Source organism: Heliangelus exortis, chromosome 1 (genome assembly GCF_036169615.1).
Source record: "Heliangelus exortis chromosome 1, bHelExo1.hap1, whole genome shotgun sequence".
NCBI lineage: Eukaryota > Metazoa > Chordata > Aves > Apodiformes > Trochilidae > Heliangelus > Heliangelus exortis.
In genome coordinates this window covers 23,908,767-23,931,222 of record NC_092422.1, presented here as the reverse complement: position 1 = coordinate 23,931,222, position 22,456 = coordinate 23,908,767, and the positions used below count along the sequence as shown (strand labels likewise).

Below are 22,456 nucleotides of genomic sequence, written 5' to 3'. Positions count from 1 at the left end.
GGGAACAAAGCCTAACTAAGAACCTGTACCAACTTTCTTTAGCTTTTATTCTGCATTATTTTTGATTACTACGTGGAAATAAGTCTTTAAGCTTGTTCCAAAAATCCCCCAAAACTCCAAGCAGATTAGAGAAGGTGAACAGTTATTTCCAGCTTGTCTGGAACAGTTTTCCAAGGTGTAGTGGGTGTGTACTGCATTAGAAAGAACAGAGACACTACTTGTGTCCACAGTCCTGATCAAGGTAAGGTAGAAAATGCTGAACAACAGTTAAATGATTTTTTTTAATACAAAATAAGACATTTTGCCTCCAGTAAGGTTTACATAATGCCTTTTTAAAATTAGTACTGAATCTCAATGTAATGTAGAGGAGGGACTGATTATTTAGCAGTGGACATGAAGATGGGTATGAGACTGCCCATGAAGATGGGTATGAATCTGCTCCCCACGAGGGAAGATACAGACAGAAGTTGAGGAGACAATATAAAGGTATCATGGGTGATGCTGGTAGACAGACACAGCCCAGAAGGACCAACCAGAAGAGAGGAGTTCATACAAAGCAGCACAGAGCTACTGAAGAGACACAAAAAGATCACTCATCCCTGTTATAGAGGAGCCTGTGTGACATGGAAGTTAGGAAAATGAACTGATTTACAATCCCATGGGAGTAGAAGGGTTATAGTAGGCATTGCAGAGGGAAAAGAAGACCTCTCCTTGCAAATCCCAAATAATGTGTTCCAAAGAAGGAAGGGTAGATCCTCTGTTAGTCTTCTGGCATCTATATAATATATATATATATATATATTGTGGTGTATCCAAGTATTTGTTAAAACTTTAGCAAATTTGAAAAAATCCTAATTGCAGACATATGTCAAGAGTTAATTCAGTGAAGCTGAAGCTAAGTAAGGACTTCTCACCTAAAAATTTTAGCAGATAAATCACTTAATAGACTTGGAAGTCTAACTTTGTTTTGGCTTAGTAGTAAAACCATAATTTGCTGTTTTCTTTCCTTTAGACAGCTCTTTTCTGTATAACTTCAAAATCTTCTGTAGGCTTCATGTTCTCAAGCTTCCTTTCTGGGAACACATTTAAGTGCTGTGAATATTACCATTCTGAGTCAACTGGCTAATGCTAACAAGTTTCAATTATTGTGACATTCTGAATTAGAATAATAAACTCTATTAACTTGTGAGGTTTGGTACTGCTCTCATTCATAAAATTTTATACCTTTTGAAAACTCTCTTCATACATCTGATCTCGTTCACTTGCTTTTAAATTATCATATGCTGAAGAAGCATGACAAGATCTCATCATAGCAGAACAGATGGGTGAACTCAACTCTTCCTGGTTTTCTCCCCACAGGGAAGATGGTGTGTGGGAAAGGGGGCAGGGAGACAAAGGGGAGGTTAGTTGGGGGTGGTTTTTTCTTCCTTCCTTCAGTAAATGTGAAGTTATTTTGTCATTGAGGATACAGTCAATCTACTTTGAAAAGAGATTTTTTGTGTGTGTGTTTTTTTTAAATATTTTAAAATTTTCTCTTATGACATTCAGATTTAATTTCTTCAGAGATGCCTGCATACATCTCTGCTGCTGAGTAATTTGCCCATCTGAGAGCGGCAGGTTGGAGCTCTCTTGTATGTTTATTCACCTGCAATTCAGCCCTGACATTGCTTGAGAACATAAAAGAAGTTTGGGTTTTCTTTGTGTGTGTGTGTGTGTGTGTGTGTGTGTGTGTGTGTGTGTGTGTCTTCCAGTTGGTGTTGTCTGTGAACAAAAACTCTGCTGTCCCAGTTAGTTTTTTCCAATGGATTTTCATTCCCCATCTTCTCACTGCCTCTTGTTAGTAGGGGTCAGATTTCTCTCAGCTTTGTGAAGTGTGGTTCTGCTGGGAAGTAGCAAAACTCCTCTGGACTAGCCCTTAACTATGACAAGTGGTTTTTTAAGGAAATAGTTTTTATTTATGGGATAGCATCTAAAGCTGTCTTTGGAGAGGAAAATGTTTCTTGAAATCTGAGGTGATTGTTCCCTGATCTTTCTCCATCACAAATAAATGCAAACCACCTGCCACTTGCTTCAGAATATCTGTTAAAATGTTCTCAGGTCATGGAAATATTGTCACCAATGGAGTAATCATTTCAATGCTGCTTTAGAGCTATTGAAGTGTGCTGCTTTCATATAAAAATGTGGAAGTCCTTGCTCTCAGGGGTACTGGGTGAATGTTACTGCTCATGTTTCAGAATGACAGAGCATCCTTAATCCAATGGATGTTTTAGGATGAGGAATGAAGGAACTGTTAAAACAGCAGTAAGCTGCATATTCTTGATTTAACACAGATCTCAACAGCAACCTTGTTCCAGTAAGCTAATACTTTGACAAATGTGAGTTATAACCTTTCCTGTGGGTACACTGACTTCATGTAGGCAGTGAAGAATGGCTTAGTCACTCACAGATTTGAAAGTGTCTTCAAAGCTGTCAGATATCAAGGTGGCATTTTATTGACTGACCTCCTGAGATATAGGGAGAACACTTACAACTTGATCATGTCTTCTGCAAATGAGAATTAGAATTAGTGTAGAGTGTATCTTCACTTTACTCTTAAGGGCAGAGAATCTGCAATCATGTATTTCAGTGAAATGATTTAATAGCTTAAATGGTAATAAAAACTTCTTACACTTCAATCTGCAAAACGAGAACAATGTCAGCAAACAGCCAAAAAAAGTAACATACATGACAGTGACTCTAAATGTTGTCAGGTTGTCTGAAAAGCCACATTGTTGACATATTTGTCAGGTGAATTTGTTCTGAGCTTTTGAATTTTCTGCTGTTTGGTGTCTAGGTTAAAGGATTCAAACTCCTCATGTCTTGTTTTATGTTCCTTGGTTTCTGTATGGCTAACTCAAAAGTTACTGTAGCTCTGGTCAAGCATCAGATTGGAGAGGACTGCATAGCTAATATTTGGTGCACCAGCTCTTCAAGCAATGCAGGTTAAATTTTAATCTACTTGTAATACTCTTCAGAGTATTATGTATGCTACTGTGTATGCAGTAGTATTTGTCAGGTTGTGAGGGTGAATCTGTGGTGGGAAATAGGCTGTTTCCACATAATGTCATACACTGGGAAAACTTCTTACAAGCACCCTGTAGCCCAGAAATTTCACTATTGTATTAAAATCAGTGGAATCTGTGCTGAATTTTCTTGTTTACAGAGCAGGTAAGGTGTTAAACTAAGGGAAATCAGGGAATTGTTCAGCTGGGATGCATATTCTTTTTCCTTTTATGATTCACAATAACCTACTTATGTGCAGCATATCTCTGGAGCAGCTGCTTTCCTTCAGCTCCACTGGGTTTTGCACACCTGACAAACTTGGTGGTAATCACCAGTTGGGAATATTGGTTTTCACAGTTCATTGAATAGCTGAGGATGAATACAGCTGTATGACTGATTTATTTGACTTGCAGAAAGCATCAAGGGGAGGCATTTTCTTTTCAGCTTGCTGAGGTGTTCAGTTCCAGTCTGGTTTTCCATGGAAATACAATGTATGAACTATTAATTTCAGTCCTTGCCAGATATACTTTGAACCTGTTGGTCTGTTTAAGTCAAACTTGAAAGAGCAACAGCAATTTTGAATCAGTACCAATGGCTTCATGGAATTTTGTGGCTGAATAAAACAGGCTTAGGTTGATGCCCTCAGCACTTTAAGTGGACCTTTCCCTGTGCAGAGGTGGTGAGGCAGCCAGTGCTTTGGTCACTGCTGCCAGGTCCAGTTCTGGGCCCCTCAGTTTAGGAAGGATATCGAGGTCCTGGAGCAGGTCCAAAGGAGGGCAACCAGGCTGGTGAAGGGACTCGAGCACAGATCCTATGAGGAGAGGCTGAGGGAGCTGGAGGTGTTCAGCCTGAAGAAGAGGTGGCTCAGAGGAGACCTCATCACTCTCTACAACTCCCTGAAAGGAGGTTGGAGCCAGGGGGGGGTTGGTCTCTTTTCCCAGGCAACTCTCAGCAAGACAAGAGGGCACGGTCTCAAGTTGTGCCGGGGGAGGTTTAGGTTGGACATTAGAAAGAATTTCTTTACTGAGAGGGTGATCAGGCATTGGAATGGGCTGCCCAGGGAAGTGGTGGATTCTCCGTCCCTGGAGATATTTAAAAAGAAACTGGATGTGGCACTCAGTGCCATGGGCTGGGAACTGCAGTGGTAGTGGATCAAGGGTTGGACTTGATGATCTCTGAGGTCCCTTCCAACCCAGCCAATTCTATGATTCTATGATTGTTAATATGAGCCTGATATCTGTCCTCCTCTGTGATATTTAGCTTTACTTACTGCATGTGGGCATAGGTAACTAAAACCATTTCAGGGAAACAAGATGTTCTGGTATTTTTATCCCAGCTATGCAGGTATTACCAATAGTGTAATATTGCTTACAAGTTCTTCATGGACCAGAAATTATGACAGCCTTAACAGCCTTTAATCTTCCTATAGGTGTAAATTTTACCATTTTTACTCCACAAACTGGCAGTGCTCTGCCTGAAAATAAAAAAATAATAAAAAAAAAGAAAAATGGTGTCATTATTACTATTATTAATTGTGGTGCAGTTACTCCTGCTGATTGCAAGAGGTAATCAAGGTGATGGAAGCCCACACTCTTAATTCTCACTCAGTACATTAAAAGATGTAGAGAGACAAATCCTGAGCTCCTTAACTTAGATAAATCTCACATGGAAAAAAAAAAAAAAAACCAAAAAGGAAAAAAAGGTTACCTGAATAGCAATTATAGCAATTTACACCTAAGATTAACTTAGGCTCACAGTTCCCATTGCTTTAATGAAAATTCAATATATAATTTTCAGTTTATATTTAGGTTGGTAATGCCATGCATAAAAAATTTTAAAATGTAATGTTTTACCCTGCCTAGATAGCCAGACTTTTAGTATGACACTTTTATATGATAATGTGTAAGAATTTTATTTAGCAAATTGCTAACTTTGCAGTGGTAGTGGATCAAGGGTTGGACTTGATGATCTCTGAGGTCCCTTCCAACCCAGCCAATTCTATGATTCTATGATTCTAAGCACTGACCAGCCAGTCAATAAACAAACAGTTACTGCCTAAACCTCATTCTGTGGAGGTGCCTTGGTGACTTGGACAGTGCTGAGGTTAATGGGGCAGGAGGAGAATCCAGCCTGTGTCCATTGGAACTTGCCATCGGGGAGTCCATCTCTGAGCAAATGTATTGAGTCTTTCTGCATCTCTTTCTCTCCAGTATATAATGCTGAGGAGCCAAGTTGCCTGGCTGGGCAGCTGAACCTACTGTAGCTTTCTCTTTGAAGAGAGGATTTGGTTTTATATTGCAGCATGTGGTGGGATTTTTTTCCCTTGTCCTCTGGTAAAAATCCGTGTCTCCACACATGCATGTACACAAAATGTAAATGTGGCTAGAATGCATTTGGGGTTATTAATAATAATTAATAAGAAATGTGAATACATGTTGTGTAAATGAACTATGCAATATGCAGTCCTTCTGCCTTTTCACTATGTGAACCCTTGCTTTATGCAGCTCATCTGTGCCTCTGCCTCTCAACCCTCCTCTTCCCAGAAAGAGAAAACACTGCCTGAATGGGAAGTGTTCCTCTCCAACTGCCATATAAATCTTCAGGTATACTTGCCAGTTTGAACCAGAGGCAGAAAGTGGTTACTCATTGCTGGTGCAGTGAAACATTACCTTTTTTTCAAACCAATTTTACAGAAATAATGAAAGTTACAAATAGTAATTTACTTTTTTTTTTCTTTTTTTTTTTCTTTTTTTTTTTTTTTTAATTATGGTAATGTTAGCCATATGGAATATACCCATCCTATTTAGGATTGCCTTTATAGTTGCTTTGTTTCAGAGTTTTTATAAATTAGTCTTTCTCGTTTCCATGGCAACTCAGTTGTCTGCATCGGTTGCCAAGGAACAACTTCTGCCACACAAAAGATGGGGACAGTGCAACAGAATGATTTCATTCTTGGCACTAATAGGCAGTGGGAGCAAAAGCTTGATATCTGAAAAAGAGTATGGCCTCCATATTGATGGTTAGAGGGAGCTTTTTTTTTTAAGTGTAATTGAGGTGTTGGGTTCTCTCTATAATTCAGCCACCACAAACCTCCTGTTGTACATATATGCAGGGCTCCTGTGGAATGGTGTAGCTGCAGAGACAATGTGTTGGAAAAGTCTTTTTTTTCAGGATGGTTTAAGCAGCCATACAATAAAGTGGGTTGCAGTCTGATTAACAAAAAAAAAAAAAAACAAAAAAAAAAATTTTTTTTTTCCTAAATGTAAGAGAAAGAACGTAGTTCTCTGATTTTCAGTCATCTGCAAATGATGTCATTCTACGTATCTCAACAAAAATAGGATTATAAATGAGCACTATTAGAATCACAGTTGGACACATGGCTCCCCGGGCTCTCTAGAAGTCTAAAAGTATTTTCTTATTTGACCTGCAGTAGAACTACAATCTGGAGTCCCATCTGATCGTTCTTTTCAGAGGCAAAACCTGACACCTCTCATCAGTTCATCAGTTTTCTAAAATGAATGTAGATAGAGGGAGCATATTGTGAGTCAGGATTCTGTGGTAGTGTAAAATTTTATTTTCAAGGCTGTCTTGCAGCCACAGTTCTTGGGCTGTGAATTTCTGAGTACATGGTCTCAAATTTGGATTTTTTTACTTATTTATTGTATTGTATATATTCCGTTACAATAAATCATAGTATAAAAATGATTTACATATGACTTACATACACATTTTCAGAGGAGAATTTTAATTTGCTTTTTAGTTTCGTAAGTGATAATCAGGTCAAAATATTGAATATTACACATAGACATATTAATAAATCTAATTAATTCTGTGAGAGTGAAAGAATGAGAGAATTGGACTCTACACCAGTCTCTGAGGAAGGCACAGAAATAGGATCTTTTGATCTTGGTACAGAATCTGTAGCTCAGCTTTGCTCTGCATCCTCTCATTGATTCTCTAATGAAGTGCCTTTACTATACGGTGTAAAATGAGTGATACTCATCAGTGGATTTTGAGACAATTAGAATTTGGAATAACTGCAAAGACAATGAAGTGAGTATTGTGTAAAACAGAGTAGTTCATTACATGCAGAAATGCAGATACTCCTGTGAAATAGCCCATCTATTGCAGTGTTGCCTTCCCACAGGTGTGTAAGAAAAGAGGCCATGAATAGTTCTTTTTTTGCTGTAGCTGAAATACCAGGAGAGTTTGCATTTGCAATGCAGCTCACAGAATCAGGAATTTGATAGCATCTCTAGCTCTGTGGCTTAGGCAAGAAGCTAAGTTACCTACAGCCCCTTGGCTTCACAGGCACTGAGCAGGGCATAGTTTAAGCATGGCCAGAAATCAATGTTATAACTTTCTTGGGTTTTGGTACATTTTAAACCCTATGTCAACCAGTACTAGCCCTGCTTACATGAAATAACATGCCTGCAGGCCAATTCATAGGAGTTCTTGTTGACTTCATTTATCTTGGTTTAGAAATGCTTTGGTTGTGAAAAACAGGAGTTCAAGAGAATCAGCATGGTATTCCCAGTTTAATGGATTACTGAGTGAATTGCAGATTCACTGCTGTACTTAATTTATGATTTTTTTCATTTCTAATGTAGGTGGAGAAGTGCTCAAACCTTTCCTGTGTTGTAATGAAATCAGTCTGTTGTTACCTTGTGAGCATGTTTGTAAGAAAAGCTATTTGAAATCAGAGGGAGCAGTAACTTGACTTAGATCCACGTTTGAAAAGCTGGATACCAGATTTCAAATATTGTATTGCACCTTAAGCAAACAAACTGTATTCTGCAAATCAGAAATGAAGCAGTGGGTATGGTGGTGATATTTCATAGTAGAAAAGGGAGACCCTTCAATTATAGCTAACTATAGTCTGAAATCTTGGAACAGAGAGGAAAGAATGCACTGGAAAGCAAAGGTGTTACCTATCTTTTAATGAATGCCAAAAATAGCAACCTGTCCTGTGTACTTGGTCTCTCTTTCAGATACTGTATTCCATGGTACAAGTCTTACAATGTTCTTTAACAACCATTTGGGAATTAGTAAATGGGGAACATTGAATTCTCTTTCTGCTTAATGCTCTTAAAATAATTTAGAGTTACTCAAATAGATTAACAAGTTACTCCAGGCATGATTTACTTAAAAATTATATGAATCAATTAGATACAAAAACATGCCTAATGTAAAAGTTATAGCACAGACTGATCAAAGCCAGGCAACTAGATGAAGTATTTGACCTAAACTTGTCCTTTTGAACCAGATGCAGGGCAGCACTCAGGATATCAGCTGAGTGTAGATCCTCTGCACTGTAATGTTCTAAATCTCTGATGGGAAGGGTTGATTGGAGAGCCTGTGCTCACTATTTAAATATTTATCAAACAAAAATGTTTTAAATATAATTTACAAGAGAAAAAAGGACATTGCAGTATAACTCAGCACTACTTCCCAAGTTATTATTAAACCTTTATTTAAATGAGATCAGTCATCCAGATTGCATACAACCTGGCCAAACTGGGGATTTTTTTTTTTTTGTCTCCTCTTGCATAACAGACTTTAAAATCTTGATTTGTTACTGCAAATCCACACAAACGTTTTATGTGAAGTGCATGCCCTATATTCCATCTCTCTATTGCCTGTCCTGCCAAAATCAAATAAACTGCTGAGTACACACATGAATAAAAATTTCTAAAACTGCCCTTACTTTTGCCAGTGCTCTAATGGCTGCAAGGAATGTATTCTAGCCAGAGGACTTGAATGGGAAACTCTGAAGCTGGGCAAGAAGCATACTGGTATCACATAAGAAAGGAGTTCTGCTGACCAAGTAAATAACTTCCTTGAAATCTCTTGGGTAGCTTTCCTTGTAAGAGTAATTCAGCAGTGTATTATCCAGAACTGAGACTTTTCTGAAATACCATGAAAAACCAGCAGGTGACTGGAGTTTCCATTTAGTGGAGTTGTCAGTACTTGTTGTCTCAGTAGAGATCTAAAGAATGTACCATGAAATGAAGTTACTATCAACTATATTGCTATTGATTTAATAAAGGCATTGACATCAGATATGTCATATGGGGGAGTCTATACATTGAATTTTAGTCTTGAATGATTAGGCCAATCAAGCCTTGTGTTAGAAGAAGTTAGAGATTTAATATTGGGTTTACATATAAACACACAAAATGGCACCAAAGAAAAGGAGTCCTGATTTGTTCTGCTCCTGCAAAGGGTTTCTGAGTTTGATGTTCTACAATCCTTTAGTCATTGTCTGGCTCCAGAGCTTCTCTGTTTTTTTGGGAAACTCTTTTTTCTGTTCCTGGCTTTTTTTCTCAGACTGCTCTTTCAAAATTTAGGTAACCAAAATGGGTTTTCTGCGTGACTTACTAAGAGTCTCATGAGCCATCCTTAAATTTTTTTTTTTTTTTTTTTTTTTTTTTTTTTTTTTTTTTTTTTTTTTTTTAGTATTTTAATCTCTGAGAGTGTTCTGTGTGCTACCTTCTTATTTAAATAGAACAAATTCCAGAATTTATTAAAGCATAGGTATGGGGAGAAACTTCAGGGCAGGGTACCACACTGCTATGCTTATCTCCCAAGGCAGAACTTCAAGCTTGTCCATAAACTTGCCACTTTGGCTGATGGAGCAACAGATGATATTTATAGTTTTCTTGCTCTCTTTGAAAGGGAGCAGAGAAAGGTCTCAGTAATCACAGGACTTCAGAGATACTTCCTTTCTTTTGAACATGCACAGTCTTAGATATATTTCCACTGCAGTGACAAGAGCTGATCCTGTGATTTGAAAGTGAAATTATATTTACAAGGCAAAATCTTGCAAGAAAGGTGTGTTTCAGGAAAAGTGCTCATTTTCCACATACACCTATATTTCCTTAGTGGTGTGTTTTGGTTCTGTTTTTTGGGTTTTTTCTAAATATGATTTTAAATTTAGGGAGGAAGCTAGCCTGTAGCTCACAGGATAGTCCCAGGGGCTATGCTGAGCATCCTTTATACATAGGATGCTTGCTGTGTTTTAGTAAGAGCAGCTGGAAGCTGAAGCAAACTTCAGGGAGTTCTGGGGTGTGCCCAGTTTTGGATTCTGTTCCCCATCAGCAAATGACAGCTGTGGAAGGGCAGTGTTGGCTCAGGCTGAAGGGCCCAATGTCAAAGGGCAGGACATTCTGAAAAAGCTGAAAATCCCTTGGCAAGGTGTCTGCAGCTGCCTCTGATGTTTGAGGTGGTTATCCTTAGAGGTTTTTTTGTGTAACTTCAGTCAGTTGAATTACATGATTTATGTGTATATCTTCAGACCTTGGGTTGGTTGGTTTTGTTCTTTTTTGTTTGTTTTCGTTTGGTTTTTTTGTTTGGTTGGGGTTTTTTTTCTTTTGTTTTGTTTTGTTTTGCTTTTTTGTAATTTAATTGTCTTATGGTTCCTTGCTTGCTGATACTAAAAAGGGGGATCATTTTAATCTGTTGCTTTGTGTGTTGAACTGTTTGTCATTGTGTTCCTACATGAAATTGAACTTGTTTTACCCAGGGGAAGATCTCTCCAACAATTCAGCATCGATTTGCCTTTGATCCATGCAGCAAACCACGATGCTTCTCCCAATTGCTTTCTTGTGATTGCTGTACAAAATTTTGAGAATTCTTCAGCTATGAATCATTATTTGGCAGGTACCTGGAGAACTGCAGGATCTAGCTGCAAACTGACAACTTTTCCACATCCTGCTGATCTTGGCCATATTGCAGAACAGTGGTGGTCTCTTAGGACTTTTAAGTCTCGGTTTATATCCGATAAGCTTTTAATCTTTGTTTTGGGCTTATTGTCAGAGAAAATACTTGGACTGAGTAAGGTGTCTGTGCAATGCGTTAATGTGTAATGTCTCTTGTAATAATGTTTCCCAGGTACAATCCCAGGACAAGAAGCTGTTTATATTAGCATGGCTACTTCTTCATTCAAAGTAGTAACTGTATCAATCTCTCTATCCCAGCTTGAAAATGAAAGCCCCAATGATCAGTTTACAAACCAGCATGGTTTTTTTTTAAAACAATAATGAAACCCCAGCAACTTCCTTTTCCTTCGCTTCCCTTTTTATTTTCCATTAGCTGATGTTCCAGACTTTCATCTGGTGATAATTAACAGTTCCCTGGTCCTGCACTCTGTATGCTGAAATCTAAATTGAACAAGTATTGCATAATTGCCTGAAACCAGAAAAAAGAAGCTTTAGGGAAATTAAAAATATTGCATGATTCCTGATTAAAAGCATGCATCAGCACTGAGGAGGAGTTAGATTTTCCCAAGTCCAAGCTACAATTTTGATATGGAAACCAAAGCATCCTGCATGTGCAATGCAGAGATGAAAACCATCTGTACTACTACAGTGCCTTGAAACAACTGTGGGAACATGTGTGGCTGCAGTAGAGTTTAAAATGTGTGTAAGTAAAGACTGTGTGCACTTCCCTCTCCTGCTGGTAGATTACCCCTTGATACAATTTCACTTCACAAAGCAATTTTCAGTTTTGCAAGGATTCTTTGTCCCAAGGCTCAACTAAGTATTTTCTTTTGACTTCCTTCCAAAGCTTATCCCCTGTTCCAGGCCCTTCTCTAAAATTTTGCTCTACAGTAAGACAGTTGGTGACCACTCAGAAACAAATTACTGGAGATTACAGAGATCTTTGAAATAATAACATTGGGATACACCAGAAGCAAAAGCTAATCAGGCAACACTATCTTTACAGACAGATTTGGTGGCAAAAGCAGGACCTTCCAGTTAGTAGCCCATAAGTTAATGGTTAGGTTTTTCTGCTGAGAGGCAGGGTGGAATTTGTCAAACTGCTGCAGCTACTTTTTAGAAACATCTCTACACTCTTGGCAAGATTTTAGAGGGTATTTATGTGTACTAAGTTGCCTGCAGCTAGTATTAACCTGAGAGCCTTATTAGATGTTTAACACCATCATTAATCACCTAAATACCTGTTCAATTCTTTGTCCTTGCCAGTAGGATCACAGCTTTAGCTGGGATGGGTCTTTTAAAATTATCTCTAAAGCTCAGGTTTCTCACTCAGCCTGTGCTAAAACAGTTAATGTCAGGTGGAAAAAATGTAAAAGAAAAAACATATGTCCTTTTTTTTTTTTTTTTTTCCTATATTTTCAGGGTGCACCTCACAAGGAGACTTGGGCAGGTATGGGATCTTGAGGTCTCAAAAGAGCTTGTCAAATAATTGTTTCAGTGATCTATATAAAGGTTCCCCTTCAGAGAAGCAAGCAAGAAAAAACAGTAGGAAAATGGGCAGGGTTTGGGGCTTCAGTTCAGTTCCCATTTCTGTTTCAAACCGTCCATGGATACTGCTATTCATTCCATGAATTAATCCATCCCACCTTGGTTTTGGAATAAGGTCAGTGCCTGCCTCTGACCCTCTGCTTCACATTGTCACCTTAGCAAGGGATTCCTAATTTTAGGAGCAACCCAGTAGAATAGAAAAAAGAGATGTTTCAAACCTCCCCCCCCCGTACAGCTGAGCAGCGAAAGCTCCGGAATACAAAGGGGCCTTGGGTAGACACTTGACTGCATGGCAAGTTCCCATTGGTAGCAGTTCCCATTCTAGTAGTTCCTAGAATAAACCCAAATCTTCTCTTCCACAGTTCAGCTTCTCAGCTCTGCTTCTTACCTTCCCAGCCTTCCTCCACAGTCTCAACTCAGCACAGCGTGGGCACTGCATACTCTGGACTAGACAAACCAAACTGCCTCAGCATTTAGGAGAGGATGTAGGTTGTCTTCAACAATGAATCACTTTGTATTTTTTCCAGTGTACATTAAGATTTGTAATCCATCCCTAGCCATTGACCATTTTAAAAAAGCAATACATAATTGGATCATTTGCAGAGATGTTTGCTAGAGACACTTTTTTAAATACAAGACTTGAAGGAAAACAAGATCTTACAAAGTACACTACTTGCAAGAGAAAATGGGTGCTGTTTGAGGGTGGAGGAAGGTAGTTTACCAGGTAACACACAAAAGGCTGAAGTGCTTTTCCCCATCAGTCTTTGCAGACAAAGCTTCTTTCTCAGCAATGTGATTTGGGAGAGAGGGGGGAGAGCCAGCAGTTAGAAAGCAAAAGTGAAAGGATTGCTTCTGGGTGGTTGGGCATAACTAAATTGATGAGCCTGCAAGGCTTATTAAAAGCTACAAAAAAAAAAAAAAAAAAAAAAAAAAAAAGAAGCAGGGGAATGGCTCACTAGGGAATTTCCGTTTGAATATTAGGAAAAAAACATTTGCACTAGAAGGGCAGTACAATACTAGAGCAGTTTGCTTGGAGCTTGTGTAATCACCACTTGAAGTTTTTGGAGCTTGAGTAGAAGGAGGCCATGTGATGTTCAGTGTCATAGAGAGACAGGGTTTTTTTTATTGCCAGCTCAAGTGAGTGTGGTGTAATTAACACATTTCATCCAGATTGAATCTTCAGAGCTTTGCTGTCAGCACAGAGCAGCATCCTCGAGTGCAGTTTCCTTTTTGACTGGGGTTCTGTTGGCAGTGCTGTCAATAAGATGCAGTTTGTGTTTCCCTTGCATCTTCTGTGCCAGTGCCAGGACTTGGAGATGGATGACTGAGATCCCAAAAGCACTAATCCCAGTACAAACTGGGGGATGGGGAAGAAGTACTACAGTTGTCCAGAGGTGGAAGGGTGGGATGTGACTATCCACATGACAGCAGCAGTAATGTAGGCAGCCTGCAGCTGCTGGTGGTGAAATCACATCCTTTCTGCTGAATGTATTTATGTTAATTTCAGAAGCCTGTAATTTGGTCAGATTCAAAAGTTTTCACAAGAATTTCAGAAGTCATGACCTTGGCTGAAGCTTCCTAACCAAATGGGAAATCTGTTCTCCAGATTGTAACAACTTCTCATTGAAAAAAGTGTTCAAAGATTTATTTTATATTATATTATATTTTATTTTATTTTATTTTATTTTATTTTATTTTATTTTATTTTATTTTATTTTATTTTATTTTATTTTATTTTATTTTATTTTATTTTATTTTATTTTATTTTATTTTATTTTATTTTATTTTATTTTATTTTATTTTATTTTTTTATATGAAGAAAACTCTTCATGTCTGAGCTGCAGTTAATGAGGCTTCCCATATCAGGGTGATAGGAAACTGCTACATGGCCTGGAAAGTTTACTCCAGATACATGATAACTTGCCAAATTGTGGAGAACATTTTCATTTTTAGACGTGGGTATCTTTGGTCCATATAAAAGAACAGAAAACAAAGGAGAAAAAAGCCAGAGGGAAGGACAAAATTCTGGTCATAATATGATATTAATTGATCTCTTAGCCTTGGTGATCCATTATAAACCATGACTGATCTTCTCTCCACATGTGGGGGAGGGTAAGCAGACTTTTCCTGCTTGGGAAGAGACGTGGTTCCAACTCCATTCCCTTCAAATGCAACTTCTGAGGGTGGGTATGTGACTGATAATGCTCAGCATAGGCTGGAGTCATGTGGGGTTTGCCTTTTATACCAAGCTTCTTGGTTTCCTTTCATCAGTCTTGAAAAATTCCCAGTTTGCTCATCTATTTGTGCCTCTGTGCCTCAGGGGAGAGGACATCAATTTAAAGATACTGCTTTCATGACCAAAGCAAAGGTTATTCAGCAACCTCTGTTTGCTAACTGAGTGCTCTTTTCAGCTTCTGAAATTAAGGTGATGCATGAGATAAAACATTGTGCTGGAGTAGCAAATAGCATCATATTTTTTTTTTTTTTTTAGAAGAGGATGTTTAGAAGCAGGGAAGTTACATGAAGATGGGCATAGCTGTGATCTCGGCTTTAGATAAAGCAGTGTTTAAGTGATGAGCAAGGAGAAAATGTCATCTAGAGCTTCACAGAAATCCCTTGTGGAAAGTTGTTAATGTGTGTGCAGTTAATGGTGCTTAAAGCTCAGGGAGCTGACAGAGCATTAGAATAATTCTTTGTGCTTAGACAGGAAAGAAAGTGCTCACCTTGGGCCACAGAGCTGGCTGACAGCAAAACCTGTGTGGTGTACTTCAAGTCACAAATGACTGTAGGCACACACTGTCAGGGCTTCACATGAACAGGTGCTTTCATTAGTTACTTTTTGTTCCACTTGATCACCTCCGAATTACTGCAATATATTGGGGTTTGGGGTCATACCAAAATACTTTCTCTGTTGCTAACATACAAGTCTTGAAAATGCCTTTTGGGCTGAAACCATCTTGATTCAATAAAAAACCCAAGACTTAATTACAAACTACTTTAAAAGCTGTGGCCTTTTCTCTCCTGAAGGTAGTATTTGCTAGCATAATTTTTATTTAGATCCTGGAGTCTTTCACTTTTCAGTTGGATGAAAACAAATATTTTAAGTAAGTTTTACTTTGCTCTGTTTTGAAAGTATGAAAAGACAAAATGAAAAGGCAAACTAGCTTTGTGTGGTTGATAAACCTGGAATGTAAGGAAAACAACCACTGAAGGCTTTTCAGTGGTTGTCTATAACTTGGCTGTGCAGCCTTACTGATAAATGGCAGTCAGCTCCAATGCAGCCTCTCCATCCCAGGAGTAATTTTTATATCTTCCTTTTTTAATAATTTATAGTATCACATAATTAGGAGATGTGTCAAGTAGCTGAGACCTCAACATCTTTGTCAAATTTAAGTGAAGCCGATGATTTAAAATATTGTGGAGATAAAAATAGGCATTTTGCAGTACTCAGTGTGTTTACATGTGGCCTGTTTCCTTACAGGTTGAAATTGTTTAAGATTTTTTATCAAATTACTTGAAAACCTTCAGATTCAAGTACATGTGGCCTTCAGTATAAGGATGCACTTGGGTATTGAAATAGTCCAAACAGTGTATTAGAACCTGTCTTTTGCTTATAGTGACATGTTGTGACTGGAGGTGTTTTAGTGTTCCAACACTGCTTCCTAAACCTGAAATAGCAGCAGCCGTGCTGCCATTGCTCTTGAAGAGAGAGAGGATTGCAGGCTGCTGAGAAGCAGGAGCTCACCATGGTTTTGGTATAATGAAATCCCCAGGTTTCCTTTCTGTTTACAGATTATTTATTATTTTTGAAAAGGCTTTTCTGTTTCTAATACTCCTTGTGGCCCCAAACTTGCTTTACGAGGTATTTTGGTATCTTGGAAGTTCAAAAAAGTAAACATGTTTTTTTCCTGCTTGGGTGAGCAGGACAAGGTAATGCAAAAACAGAGGATGGAATGACTGGGACACCTCTGGGAGTCTCATCAGTCAAGGATGAGGTACAATAAAAATGCCTGTAAGTGTCTGCAGGTAACATATACAATACTCAGCAATAGTTCTTAGGAGATAAGAACTTTATCTACAGTTTTACAATACACTCATTTTTCAACACAGTTTTTCTAAGGAGTTCCGAAAAAATACTGTATTAGAGCCCAAACTGAGGGGCCTTAATTAGCTGTCATGTTTTCTGCCCTTTACAAATTTGAATCTCCCTCTGGAGTATGTTGAAATGTGAAGTTATGTTTTTGGGGTGTGTACAGTCCCTCCAGAGCTGCAATGTGAAGGGGGCACAGACAAGAGAGGATGAAGACATTATTTTTTTTTTGTTGTTTGTTTGTTTTCTAGGTTATGATGTTTTATAGACAAAGGAAATTCCCACTTGGTTTCAGGCAATAATACTGTTTGGGTAGTGAAATGAATCAAATGGGAATCATTAGTTAGGTAGAGGTATAGCAGTTGACTACATTTTCAGGTTATTTTAATGAACTGCTACTTTGTTAATGCTTTGTGCTGATCTGTTGTGGAAAAACTACCTTTCTTTTGAGCAGAAAAGCTCCTGGGGTCAAGGGCAGTGGCCCAGCTGTGAGAGGCCAGCTCAGATGGGAGTTACAGTTCTTGGGGTGTCTGCTCTCCCTCTGCACCAGCTGGCAGAAGGTTGGTGCATCTGTTCATCCCATTAGCAGATGCCCTTCTGGGTCAGATTTTTAATACCAAGCTCCAGTGACTGCAGCCTTTGTGGAGTTACTTGAGCTAGCAAACCATAGGGGTTTCTGCTTCTTGCTGTTTGTATATGTGGTATTGAAACATAAAGGGGAGAAAAAATGTTGAAGCTAGATCCCATGCTGCTCTTCTAATCCTTAAATAAGACATGTCATTCCTGCTAAAGTAGAGTGATTTTGCTTTTTCCACTTACAGGGTTTCTGTAGCACTCAAGCATGGCCCTTAGCAAGGAGCTCAGAATGTCATAATCTGTGGCTGTGCTGTAATATCACCAATTTGTACACCGAAACCCCAGCAGCACCTAAAGTGCATGCAAAAATATAGAAAATGCAACTCTGAAGTTGAATGGAAGTGATGCTTTTACAGTGGAAAAAGTGAAGGCATTGGGGGTGGGTACCATCTTACTTTCACATTTAATTGATGTGCTTTTGGTACAGCTATAGGAGAATAATTCCTACAGTCCTGGGCGAGAGAGAAAGTACTGCTCAGATCCAGAATTAACCACAGTGCTGTTAATCTTTCTGACTTTTGGAATAAAATTTACAGTCTCGTCTTGGATATTGAAATTTTCTGAAACAGAAAGAGGAAAAATATAATGGCAATGAATGGTACTGTCTACCGTATCAGAAAGTGAAGAGAAAGGATCTTGTGAATTAGAGAGAGCAGAAGAAGCTTTGCATAAAAAGCAAGCAAATACAGTGGAACACAGGGTTTGTGATTCTGACACACAGATGAGGGAAAAGGATCAGTTAATGGTGAAGCAGTGAAGTTCAGAAATAATGAAACAATAGAGGAGTTGAGAGAAATTTTCTCAAAGAATGGTGTCAGTGAATGAGAGGGGGCTGAGAAGTTACAGATTTGTTGATATTTGGCTGAATCAATAAAGATGTGAAAGGGAGCAAAAGTAGGATCTGGATCTTTCAGTGAGGGTAGAGAGCTGGATCAAGCTCAGCATCTGCTGGATGACTGAGTCTTCATAAGGAATCTGGAGAAGGCAATGCAGCTCAGCTCCTTTCTTTAGAATAGGATTACTCTCTTGCTGATGCTTGGACAGGAAACACCCTGTCTGGAAGCACCCAGCTTCACCTAGGAAAGGAGTATTTCTATTTTGATTAAAGGTCATTTTTCTCTCTTGTTGTGATTAGACTTGTAAGTATGATATTTGAAAAAAAAAATCATATTTTTGCAAATATAGCCTAAGTTCAGCAAATGATCAGGAACATGCTCTCTGGTGAGAACTCTTTTATTGAAGACTTCCTATACTGTCTTGCCAAACAGCTTAGCAATGAACACTGGAGCTATTTTACAAGAAAAGCTCCACCATAAGAAAAGGCTGTTGAAAGATCCTGTTCTGTTTGGATTCCTCTTCTTTCTTAAGTCCTCAACAGGGTTCTACCTAATGTGATAGTTTGACCTTGATTTGGTAATTTCTAAAGTACTCCAAAGCATGGGATGGTGGCTTGTTACTGTTAAAATGAAAGCAACAAAACTCCAGATGAAGTTCTGAATTTATCCTTCTTATTTTGGGATTTGAGTTGGTTTGCTTATTAAGGAGAAGTTACTGATTTTAGGGGGGAAGTATGACACTGAAAATGGAGGTTGGCACTCATTCAGTTAAAGTTCAATTTAATTTTCTCTTTCTAAACAGGAAACTTAATTTTATTCAATTCTGCCATGGATACTCCCATGTTTTCATCCATACATTTTTTGCAACTGATTCTTTAAAATGGTTAACAACCTGGAATTTTATGAAGCCATGCATGTATTTATTTATCAAGGAGAGCAATAAGAATTTAAATTCAGCTCCCAGGATCTGTAGGCTGAGGACTGACACGTCAGGCACCTGAGGAGACTGCAAACAGGATCTAAGGCAGCCCAGCTCTGAATGGGAAGGGAAGAAGCCGTGCACAGCCATGAGCCTCCTGCTTGGAGTGGGAAGTTAATTTGCCTCACTTGAAAAGTTTGCAGTTTAGCCACCCCTGTTTCAGCTAATTGTAATAACCAGTGAAAAGACACAGACAGTTCCAAGGCATGACTCATGTGGTCTTTTGTAGATAAAGTGAACTGGACCTGCAGGAGAGGATTGTTCTGTGTGAGCTCCAGGTAACCAAAGTACCCGTAGATCCATGCACCATAGGAACAGAACATCACCAGGGTGCTGGAGGACATGCCTGACACTGGCTAGAGGCAAAAGGAAGAGAAAAAGTGTAGGATTCTCCTCCTACTTGGGAATTCACCTGAAAACCAGTGGCATAACAGAGCTTTTAGAGAAGCTTTTTAGAGGAGGCGAGGTGGTTTTTTTTTGTTTTGTTTTCTTTTTTTTTTTCCTCTGGGGAATTAGAGGGTTGCATAACACCCATGTCAGCACACCCACAGCAGCAGAGTGGTGACACAGTTACAGGGTGAGGAGAACAAACCAAGGATGCTGTTTGCCCAGGATTTTTAAACAAAACAGGCTGTTAGGAGGTGTTTAATTGCAGTGTTGGCAGTTCTAATTTTTCTGTCCTTAACTTTGTGGTAATCATCGTCTGTCTACAAGATGTGGCTTCAGAACTCTTGCAGCTTTATGTGAGAATCTGTGTTGCCATTTTTCTGCTAAACTGCTAGATTTTATGCTTTGGAAGAAATTCTAGAAATGTGGTTCACAGCATTTTATCCACATAGAGTTTTTCTAACCAATAAAGATCTTCCATTTGCTTTTTATCTTATGAAGTCTAGGGCTGCCCTTGTGGATTTTAGGCACACTGATCTTACAGTGTTGTAAAAACTTTTTAATTTAATAACTTAGTCAGAAGTTATCTAAATAGTTTAAATTTTTGCCATGTGTAAAGTCCCTTTTTGACCTGCTTTTGAGTAGAAGACTCAAAACCAAGTGTCATAGAAAAGAATGCAGACTAGGAAGAGCTTGGATTTTTTTCGGTATCATAAAAAAGGCTGGATGAGCTTTATCTTTCATTGGAAAAATATAGCTAGTAGGCTGGAGGTGTAGGTTATTTCAGAGTTTTCATTTTTATTCACTGTGTCTCAGAAGAGTAATTGACATAAACAGAATTATATTTTCTGGTAGTTTTTGTGGCCTGGGATCATCTAATTGCATTTGTTAACCTGCAATAAAAAACAATTATCAGAACACAGGGCATGTTGATGTAATTATTTTCACTGTTTATTGTGTGATAGGAGAATGCATGCAGACAGATCAATATAACAATCCCTATTAAATGTTTCTGTTCTGGAAGACTTGGGGAATGATGCTATTGCAAATGCTCTTCTGAAACCATCCAGCTGATAGTTTCAGAATTTTCACTGGTAACAGTGAAAGAACCAAAAGCAGAAGGCCAGACCCAACATGAGCTTAGCTGATAGTTTCAGAATTTTCACTGGTAACAGTGAAAGAACCAAAAGCAGAAGGCCAGACCCAACATGAGCTTAGTTACACTGTGGTTTTGCACAGTGAGTATCAGAGAAGATACTCCGGTAACCCAGACTTTCTGGAGAAAGTTTCAGGAAGGTTTCCTTCCAACAGTTCTGAGTGTCCCTCAGGTCCCGGATGCTTGGGAGGGTGAAGTGTCATTAAACTGGTAATTCTTGGTTTGGGCTTTATCAGGGAATGACTTCCATGGACAACAGTCACCTCTTCTTTGTCCTTCTGAAACTCTTAGATGCTTATTGACATTTATTTCCTAATAGTTTCTGACATTTTGTTTCCTATTTTAACTGAGCAGGAGGCTGCTATTTGCATGCAGCTGCCTATCTTAAGTACCAAAATCTCAGTACTAACAAGCAGCCAGTAGTTTACACAAGCTCATGATTTTCTTTCTGAAGTTAGAATTTTTTTTCCTATGTGCATCATTTGTGATTTTAACTACGCTGAATGTCACCTGCCACTTTATTGTCTGTTCAGTCATATTTCATTAAGTCTTTAAGGAATTTTCTGTAGTCTGCTTTTTTTTTACGTTGGGTAACTTAATATCTTTGGTGGATATTTGTCCAGAGCAGGAAGGCTGCATGTCTTATATATTTCAGCACAGATATCTCAAGAATTCCACTGATTACAAGAAGAGTTGGAAACATAAGTAGGAATAGTTTTGGATTGATCTTTCAATTGATCTTTCAATCAATTATTCACGTGTGTAAGACAGACCTTTGCTCTTTTGCATACTTAGTGTCCTTAAAAGCCTTAATGAAGGCCTGTGCCCAAAGTCTACTGGAATTTGAAGGAGAGGAGGTGGACTGATCTTCTCCACTGTCTTGTGGATGGAACTCCAGTAGGCTTGTGAGTCAGGACATCCCATTACAAAAGCCATGCTGACTCTTCCCAACTGGGTAATATTTATCCAGATACCTACTAATTTCATTCTTCATTTCAATTTTTATTAGTATGTACAACACAGATCTCAGCCTTAAGATCTTGGATGCAGTGTTTTAAAAGTCTGTCACCTTTGCCATCATGCAGTTCTCTACTACCAAGCTACTTCTAATTGAGAGGTAACATACTGCTGTGTTAGTGTTCACAGATTTCATGCTTGAGTTCCTTTGGAATTCCTGGGTTGAGTGCCATCTGGTCCCGGTGAGTTGGTAGCATTGGTATTGTTGGCTCCTGCTGTATCCACTCATACAGTCATTACAATTTCAAATAATATTCTTGGAGTCCCTTGCAAAGAAGGTTCTCCTAGGGGAATTCTGAGAAACAGCATTGCAGCATTGTAGCAGTTATATGGACAAACTCAATCTGAGACATTACAGAAGGGAAAAAAAATTATTAAATACAAATCTTGTTTCTTTCTCACCACCACACCTGTGTACTTATAAGCACCAAGACAGTTGTGCCCATGCAGTTTAGCATTCAGACATGAAAATGTGTGTATCCAAGTCACTGGTCTGAGGTGATACTGAGTTCTCCTCACAGTCCTTAGGCTGGCAGGCATGTGGTGTCTCCATCTGGTTAGTGCTTAGTCTCTCCATCCCTACTCACCTCTGCATCATTACAAATGAGTTGCCGTCCCTTTTTTAGGCTTCTTTTCCTGATCTGGATATCCTGAAACACTGCATGCATATGTGCTGCAGTCTTGCTGGCCTGCTCATCTAGGTGCCATCAACAAATGCAATTCAAAAATTCCCTCTTCTGATGTTATTTTTCTGGTATTTCTGTGCTCAGACATTACCATTTATTTTCCATTTATACCAATGCTACTGTATCTGTCACAGTTCTTTATAGGGGCTCCCAAGTGTCTCATACTGTTACTAGCACTGCAGTGAATATATCTGGTGTATTCTTTGAAATACCTTTATCCTCTGAGTGCTCCTTTTCTACTCTGATCATGAATTGCCTCCCAGAGGGTAGGGCTTCTGTTGGGCTTCCTGGTCTTGATGTGCTGGAAGAAAGATTTCTCATTAGTCTATGGCAGTTGCTCGTCAGATTATTTTTTGTT

General features: G+C 38.7%; 1 protein-coding gene across 4 annotated transcripts in view; it reads left to right on the top strand.

Moving 5' to 3' along the window:
- Nucleotides 1-22,456, top strand: part of DCLK1 (doublecortin like kinase 1) — a 237,456-nt gene that overhangs the window by 30,524 nt on the left and 184,476 nt on the right. The gene's annotated exons all lie outside the window — the stretch shown is intronic.